The sequence below is a fragment of the Petaurus breviceps genome, unplaced genomic scaffold (assembly GCF_028583685.1).
Source record: "Petaurus breviceps papuanus isolate PSGF00001 unplaced genomic scaffold, PetGlider_PUasm1.0 91133, whole genome shotgun sequence".
Taxonomy (NCBI): Eukaryota; Metazoa; Chordata; class Mammalia; order Diprotodontia; family Petauridae; genus Petaurus; species Petaurus breviceps.
In genome coordinates, this window is record NW_027187419.1 from 2,816,026 (window position 1) to 2,825,244 (window position 9,219).

Below are 9,219 nucleotides of genomic sequence, written 5' to 3' on the forward strand. Positions count from 1 at the left end.
CTGCCATTTAGCTGCCCCCTATCCATTGAGTTTTTAATCCATCTAATTTTATTACTGTCTACTCTACTATCTCTCAATTTTCTTTACATGAATAGTATTTGAGATATTTTATCAAAAGCTTAGCTAAAAATCTGGGCAAACTATATATTCTTCATTCTCCTCACCTACTAATTTAATAGTCCTGTCAGTGTAATGAGAGTTATCTGGAATGACCTGTTGTTAATGAGGCTTTGCTGGTTCTTTGCAATTGCTGCTTTGTTTTCTAGATGTTCACCAACCATCTTTAATGATCACTCTGAACGTTTCCCAGGAGTTGAAGTCAAGCTCACTAGTATATAGTTTGCAGATTCTGTTTTTTTTTTTTTTTGTCTTTTTATTAACAAAAAAGGGCAACATTTCTCCAGTCTTCTGGCACCATTCCCATTTTCCATGTTCGTTCACATGTTATTGACAGTGGCTCAGCAGTGACATCTGCTAGTTTTTTTCAGTACCTGAGGAGATAGATTATCTGGGCCAGATGACTTGAATTAATAAATGAGGGCAACTAGGTGGCTTCTTACTTTCTTTTTTACTTAATTTGAATATCAACACACTTTTAGTTATATTTGTTCTGTTATTTTTATTGCAAAGGTCATTCTCACAAGTAACTAAATACTTGCTTTTTGTCATCCTTAGCTTCTCTCAACAGTCTCAACTCATTCTGAGCTTTAGACCTTCTGATAGGATTTTTATAGGATGTTGCCACACTTTTATATTATCATCCTCTGTTACCTGTTATCTTCTGTTCCTTTTCTAAAAGCTAAATTCACTAATCCTATTTTCCCTTCTCATTGGAATTGTTTTCCTTTGAACTTTCAGAATTTGATTTTTAAGCATCGCCTGTCTCTCCAGGATGGACTTCTTCCATAGCATTTTAGTGAGGGGTATCCTTTCTGTATTTCCTCTGAACCTTTTGAAATCTGCTTTCACAATATCTAGGGTGCATGCCAGATTATTCTCAGCTGTCCTCTGTCTCATAATCTACTTAGGTAGTGGTCTCTTTTCCCCATCATTTTCATCTTAGAAATCATTTCCAATTTGTCAGTGAGACTCCTGTCTCCAGAATTTCCCCTTCTTGGTTCCCTTCACTTTTTAAAGGATAAAAATTATAATTTAGTCAAATCAAGAAGTTATTAGGTGTTCTTCAGTTTTTGACTGAGGCAGGGCTCCAGCTCTATGCCATATTTTTCATTTATTTCATAAATGCACCTCTGCCCTATTTCTGTCCGAATGGTCTGTAATATAGTCTGATGACAACATTTCTTCTATTTCTCCTTCTATTGAACTTCCCCCAAATACATCATGTTTCCGTACTTTGTTTCTAGGTTTCTACATATAAACATAGCTTTCATATATACAACACCATATTTCTTCGACTTATATTTCTCCTGATTCTTTTGAAAAAGGGCTGCCCAATCAGGAGCCATGGTCTAGTCATAGATTTCATCTCAGTGATACCATTTAGGCCAAATTTGCCTTATTTGTGTTGGAACCTCTAGTTCCACTTTCTTCTTGTCTCAAGTCCAGACCTTGGGAATATATGTATAGATAGTTGATGGACAACATAGGTTTTTACTGCTGGCTTCTTGGATTCTTAATTCTTTGAGCTTCTTTGTGTTTCAACTGTTAACCATGTTTCTTTTTTGTAACCCCTCCCTATAGTATCTAACTTGGGGGCGTCTATAGATAGGTGTTTTTTTCCCTTCCCCAGCCTTGATTAAGTCTACTTCCATTTCTGACCAGGAATCTCTCATCTCTTTATTTTAATTTGTGACCTAGAAGTCCACATTCCATTCTCATGATATCACCTTCTTAGCTAGCTGTGCATTTCTCACATTTCCACTCTTCTACATCCCTTCCCTTCAATGGGCAACACTGAGGAAGACCCAGCCTTTACTTTCTTGTTGAAGGCTTCATGGTTGTTGCCTGTCCTTTTTAGGTTTCTTTTTGCAGTGTCATTTATGCCCCCTTTTAAATCACTAGGTGTGATTAGTAGTCATCTATTTTGATAAATCTTGAGCAGTTCTCTGTTATATCTTTAGGAGGTATCCCTCAAGACAATATGCATTTCTGTTTTCATACTGACAAATAACTGCTTCAGTAACGCTGAATAGTGAATAATCAACTACTAGTACACTTTTCTTCCTTTGACTTTATTGGAGGATATGTTAGCTTCTGTGGTTCTGCTAACTTGGCCTTTGGGATACAAGTAGCTTCTTTCTCCTCAGAGTATCCAGCTTCCTCCTCTTTCTGGAAGACCCTCAGATCCATTTTTAAGCCCTAATTGTATGAATGTTCTTTTCCTTCCTTTCTCCATGTAATAACACTTGTCTACTCTCCACTATTCCAACAAGGTCCAGTCACCCCTTTACTACCTCAGATTCCTTTTTTTTCTTCCATTAAAGCCTCCCTTCTGTTTGCTCCAGGAACATTTCATTCTCACTAGTAATCAATCTAGAGAGGCAATTTTTTTTTTTTTAAGCAATCAGGGTTAAGTAACTTGCTCAAGGTTACACGGCCAGGCCAGTTATTATTATTTCTGGGTGTGGTGCTGAGTGTGTGAGCCCGGGATTCGAGCTCCAGGTCGTCCCAACACTGGAGCCGGTGCTCTTACTCGCTGAGCCACCTGGCCGCCCCTAAGCAATTGGGGTTAAGTAACTTGCTCAAGGTTACACGGCCAGGTGTTTCTGGGTGGGTGCTAAGTGTCTGAGCCCGGGATTTGATCTCCAGGTCAGTCTGACACTGGAGCCGGTGCTCTTACTCGCTGTGCTACCTGGCTGCCCCAGAGAGGCAATTTTTGAGTATGTTCACTTTCTCCTCCAGGAATGAGATCAGCCTACACTTGAAAGAGAACAGTCACTTGATTGTGGTAGAAATTTAGACATACAATGCATACTCTGTAATTTTTAGCCTTGTTTTATTGAACTGTCTGTGGATATATAAATCTCAATCATAAACACCTATTTAAAACTTTTATAGCCAATTATCACACCTTGGTAACTTGATAGCCTCACCCAACTTCCTTCCTATCTTCCTTATTGCCATCCTTCCTGCTCTGACATAGTGATGTTGTTTTGATTCTCTTCCAGCACAAAGGACAGCCACCATCGTCTTTCCTATCTCTCTTTCAAATGGGAAGTAGAATCTGAACCGGAATCTGGACCTTATGAATGTTCTTCTTCAGATTTTCATTTTCCTCTCAAGTTTTGCCAAATTTCTCTCCCAAAGTCAACCCCTGAACTTCTCTACTAGGCCAAATCCCTTCATGATTTCCATATTGATTTCCTTATTCAAGTTTTATTTTCTGTTACTTCTCCCACTAATTTTACTCACAGTAGGATCACACAACAGTAGGATCAACATAGAGATGTTAAGTGAGCCCATTGGAGCTCATGAGGTCACAAAGTATACAGAGATCCTAGAAAAGAGAGCACAGGATGGTGCTTTGGGGTACATCCCTAATTAGCGTCCATAATATTCAGAATGATCCAACAAAGCAGACTGAAGAGGAACAATCAGTCACACAGGCAGGAGGAGAACCAAGGATCCACTTAGTTGTTTCTGGTTTTGCTGTTATATAAAGTCCAAGGAGAAATGTTTTGGGTCGGGAGTGTGTACCATATGTAGTCATGGAAATGAAATTTGTGTCCCCTGGATCAGACATGTCCAGACTGTAAAACAATTTAGGCTCCTTAAAACAGGGTTTTTATACATACTCCAAAACTTAATGTTGGAACAGTTTTCTCCCTTTTTCTTTTGGTGAACCATCATTCTTTAAGTTTTTATCAGGAAAGCTTAATGTGACTTTGGGACTAATTTAAAGACGGTATGAAATGATAGGTTTTAGCTTCTTTTCTCATGTATCAATGCAATGAAAGTTCAGTCAGAGTCTCTCTTTCATTTGATTACCCACTACTGATTTTAGGAGTGACTGTGGCAGATGAATAGTAATTGAGGTGTGAATGAAATTTTGGAAGAGACAGATGGATGATACCATGTCTTGTGGAAAATTTAGCATCCTTCCATTGTGATCATTGGCTGTTAATTATTTTTTCTTGTATAAGGGCTCATTCCATTAAAAAAAACATTCCCACCTTTCATAAACCAACAGAATGTCTTTGGTGAGTGATGTAGTCAAGAATAAACAGGGATCACACTAGATAGCAATAAAGTTCCTTTTGTAACTTCAGAAAGGCAGTCACTTTGTCAATGATTTATACTTTCTGGCAGTCATGTTGAGTGTAGTGATGGTAGACAGACTTATTGTTAAAGCTCATCTTGTACCAAGCCTTAGCAAACCTTGGCATCTCTTTGAATATTTAAATCTTTAATTTAGATGTGAATTTGTGAATAACTTTAAAAAAAAAGTTCTGATCCACTGATCATTGAAATCTTTGCACAAATTTGCTTCAGAAAGCTTTCCCCCCCTTTTTTTGCACATTTATAAGGCATCTTTGATTAAGTAATGCTAGAAGTAGAAACTAAAATATTTTCAAGCTTTTAAAAAAACTGTCTAGTCGGTCCCTTTTAACACATTTTAACCTTTGCAGAAGTTCTCTCTTACTAAAGATAATTGGTAAGAAGCTTTTCATAAAATTTAGATAGCATTCAGGAATAAAGGATAGGAAGAATTTCTGTGTTGCAATGTCTAAAAGGAATAAAGGATAGGAAGAATTTCTATGTTATATTGGCTAAAAGATAACTTTGTACTGGTCGCTACTAGCCTTAAGGCAGTTAATTTGGAATTTTCCAAACCCTGGTTCCAATGGAGTGAAATTAAACTCTTGTAACTTATTAAGTTCCAATTCACCAATGAGAGTACCAAAATAACAGGCAGCCAATTACTGGTAATTAACATTGCTTTTGTAAAACTCTTCTAAAATCAGATTTACTTTTATCCTTGGCCCCAGGAACTCTAAAACCACTGTACTTTTTCTTAATTGTTTATTTTATGGTTGAAATTAAGTTATAGGCTGCATGGGGTCGGCAGTGGGTAGGCTTGTTTTGCTACTTAAATACCGTGTGGCAAATTGGCAATGAGAATCGCCTAATCTTTTGACTATTGCAGTTTTTATTAAGTTTTTAAAATGTAAGCATTTCATATCATTCCATAACTAAATATAGTAATGAAATTTTATCTGAAGTCAGGAACATTATCCAAATCTGACTTGATGTGTGTAGGATAGTGCACATTCACTGAGTGGTACAGATTGTGTTAAATGGGCCTGAAATAATGTTCAGGAAAGAGAATCACTTTCTATTCTTGACACAAACAGTTTGTCACAGATATGCATTCTTATCCCTATCTTGTTAGTAGAATCGTATTTTTCATTACAAGTTTTATGCAAATATTCGAGTTTTCCTTGATTAGGTTTACAGGCATACCTTGTAATTATAGAGTGAGATGATATTAATATATGGCGATTAAACATGTAATTAATATGTGTAATTACACAGTGAGATGTGCCAGAGAGTTTCTGCACTGTGCTGATTTATTGTAGAGGTATGGCACACACAAAGACATAGTTAGGATTTTATGCTGAACATTTACTCCCACTGTAAATCTGCAGTCCTTTGTAGTCAGGGTACATGCTTTTTCATTTGAGTGCAAGGAAAGCATTTTTATGGTTGTGGGAGAGGCTGGGATATTGCTATCTCTTCTCTTGGCTTGTTGTTACATCAGATTTTCCTTCCAGAGGCCGCTACGGTAGTGAGGTTTGGAGTGATAACGTAGTCCAGAGGATATTGCTGCTAGTATGACTCTCGCAACTTCTTTCTATGTACGTTCATAAAGATGATGCTTTTATCATGGAGACAAAACAAGCAAACAAAACTATATCCTATGCTGGTGAGCCCAGTTAAAAAAAAATTCCCCCTTTTCTTACAGGATTGGCTGATTGGCACTTTTGCCTAGTTCAAACTCTTGTACATTTTCACTTCTTTCTATTATTCCCATTTCCCTCCCCAATCTGTGTATATTCTTGTCCTTTCTTATTAGAAATGCATCAGTGCAGCTCTGTGTAGCAAGGGCAATGGTTTTTTTTTAAACATCAGCATTTTTTCTGTCATAGTATTTCAAAAAAATTTAATTTTTTTCAATCAGTAAAATCCCTATATTTTTCTGATCTAGCCTTTTGACTCTCTATTTTCTTACAGAAGTTACTGTGAAACCGTACTCCATCTCCACCCCATGCCCTATCCCTCAGCAAAGCAAATAATCCAAAATATCACCTATTACAAAGTAATAAGTATAGCTAGTAATACTGCATAGAGGGTTGAAAAGGAATGGGAGCAGGTCAGACTCTTGAATCTCTAGGATATCAGTGAAACAGCCAGGCCAGTGAAGCAGGCTTCTGAATGGGCTTCCAGTGTGATGTTTCACATACACTACCCCAAGGCAGAGCCAAGGAAAGACTCGTTTACTGGGGCAGCGTTTTTTTTAGGGTCTTCAGATGGCAGTAGAATCCCTCTGAATGGTTCTGACTTCTTTAATAGGCAAAGGAAAGCCAGGTCAGAGTTGGCTTAAGTCTGTTCACAGCACTGTGTAGTACTTTGTTCTCAATGTTGTGGTTAGGATGTTGGGGATGGCCCAAGGGGCCAATAACTATCGGCATATAATTTTGATTTGAGTGCTTAAGTAGGTATGTTTTCCTGAAAAAACATGAGTAGTAAAGGTTGACTCGGATTCGTATGCAGCATGTTCCAAGGGGGACCTCAGAACAGATGTGTTGTCTGCTCAGAATGCATTGGGAACGATCCATGTTTTGCTTACAGACCCCCTTCTGTCTGGTGCACTCTGCCCTCTAAAAGCTTCCTGAATTGCTTTGTAAACAAGGCAGCTACTACAGCTGCAACTGTTGGATTTGGACTTTGGCCAACTTGAAATTCATCCTTGCCCTGCTGCTTGCTGTGTAGATCTGAGAGCAGGCAAAATGGACATTTTTTTTTTTTTTTAAGTTTAGGAGACCAGCCCTTAAGGAAAGGGGGGTGGGTGGGATGGGTATTAAGGGTAGAGACAGCCAAAGTGGTTAAAACTGTCGTAGTTCCTGATCCTTGATTTACTTGATATGTTGACTTTTTATCTTTGCAAGATGAAGGTTTCAACATCTTTTCTCTTAACTAGTGCTAGGAGCTATGCTACTCTAGTACCCCTCTGAAATTCCCAGGATTCCATGGATCATTTATCTTTGTTGACAGGCCCCTTGTGGTCAAGAGTGCCTGGCCCAAGCTCTCCAGTGAATGAGGGATGTTTTTCAAGATTCCTTTCTCAGGTGTGCTTATATATATGAAAAAGAAGAAAAGCAAAAGATATGAAGTGTGGCCTGAGTAGTGGATGAGATTTCAGGAGAAATCTTTCAAGAGTAGCTACATACTGCACAGAATGTGTTTTTGCTTTGTGTATGTACATAGTCTGGAAGGTATTAGGCAGGGGCAGGCAGAGGAGAGGCTTGCTCTTTGAGAGTACTGCTGCTTCAGTGGGAGCTTCTCTTGCTAAAATTGAGGTTTGGCCTCGCTTTGTTATGGCACTTGGCTTGTCAAGATTTTCCAAATAAATCCCCTTCTTCCCCCTGCCATACCTAGATGTATTATTCTGCCTTTGAAGTCTTAGGCTCAGATGGGCTTTTTTACGCCTTTTTTCTAGATCAGAACTTTTATTTATTTATTTTCAGTTCCCATATCTGGGTTAAAATATCTTCTTAACCCTTTTGAGCTGGTGTTGTCTAATATTGTGTTGGTACTTCTTGTACCTATAAAGTTTTTTTTTTTAATTGGAAGTAAAACTCCATCATTTTACTAACAGCAGAAAAAGCAAACTTGTGTTACCCGCCAATATTCTCTTTTTGGAAAAATGTCAAAATGTAACTTAAAAAACCCCAAAACAACAGGTTTGTGTTTCGTAGCAAACTTTTCCCCACTTTGGTTTTTATGAAATGGGCTGGGGAGGAGGGCACATCTACAATCTTTTTATCTTGGTTCGACTCTGGCAGCGTTATTTTTTTGAACTTAAAAGAGATGTTTTTATGGTGACATGGTTCATCACAGGAATGATCTTGGGGTGGAGTTAAAAACATCTCTCTATTCCTTATGGATGCTGCGTAGAAATTTTGTAACATAATCAACGCCAGTTGAAGATGTCAACTTTTGAGAAGGTGAAATGAGTTTTTTTTTTTTCTGGACAGTGGTGGGCTCAGATCCTTCCTTTGTCATATAATTTTAGATCAGTGACTAAGGCAGCTGTGAACTTCCCTGTGGTTTCTGGCAGCTCTTCATCTACTCAAAAAGTACCCGCCTGCTCTGTTGCAAAGTGTGCTGGAAATCCCCGCATTAATTGACTTATTCCTTTTGGTTTGAGGCCCAGATCTTGAACTGTGATGGGATTTCAACTGTTCAGGGACAACTGACTGTACGTAATATAAAGAAGTGAGTTATTGTGCCAGGCAGAAATTTGTTGTTTGAAGAACTAAAAAATTGACCCATTTCCTTTAGGCAGAGAAAAGTTAACAATACTCTGGAGTGTTATTTTGTACAACCTGCTCTGATTTGGGGGATATAATTCCTTAAATTCCTATGCTAATGTGTGTATATAAATAACACTGTGCCTTTGTTAAAGTTGTAGCCTGTTTCAGCATTTATTAACCTCCTTTTAAAAAAAAGGTGCTTCCTTTGGCTGTGAGAACTTGCTTGGGGCTGAAACTTGTCATTCAGTTTCTCAGCTCTGGAACAAGTCTATCCTTCTTCCCCTCTCCCTTCCAAGAAAGGGAAGAGGCTTAAAATTGATAATTAAAAGAGCCCAGTTGACATTTTAAAATTGCTACTTCTTGCTTAAAACACACACACACACACATACACACAGGCACACACGTCTTTAAGTGACAGCCTATTAATTTAAAGCTAAGTATGAAACTCTGTCCATAAGCCTTCTTATTAGCATGGCTGTTGAATCACACCTGGTGTGTAAATCTGATTCGGGGGCTCTTATAATACTTGAGGTGGTAAGAAGCATGGAGATCCATATTTTAGTTATTTCTATAATACTTAACGAAAATGAACTGTGCAATCCCTTGAATATTAAGAAGACGATGCCAACCCACATTGAATAGGAGATAGGCTTTGAGTCCCATATCCAGTGATGATGATGTATTTGCCTGGAAACATCTGTACTTGTACTTGACACCTCCC

At 38.1% G+C, this 9,219-nt stretch overlaps 1 protein-coding gene across 6 annotated transcripts in view; it reads left to right on the plus strand.

Annotated features, from left to right (window-relative positions):
* CADM1 (cell adhesion molecule 1) overlaps positions 1–9,219 on the plus strand; it is a 363,137-nt gene that overhangs the window by 105,901 nt on the left and 248,017 nt on the right. The window lies entirely within an intron of this gene.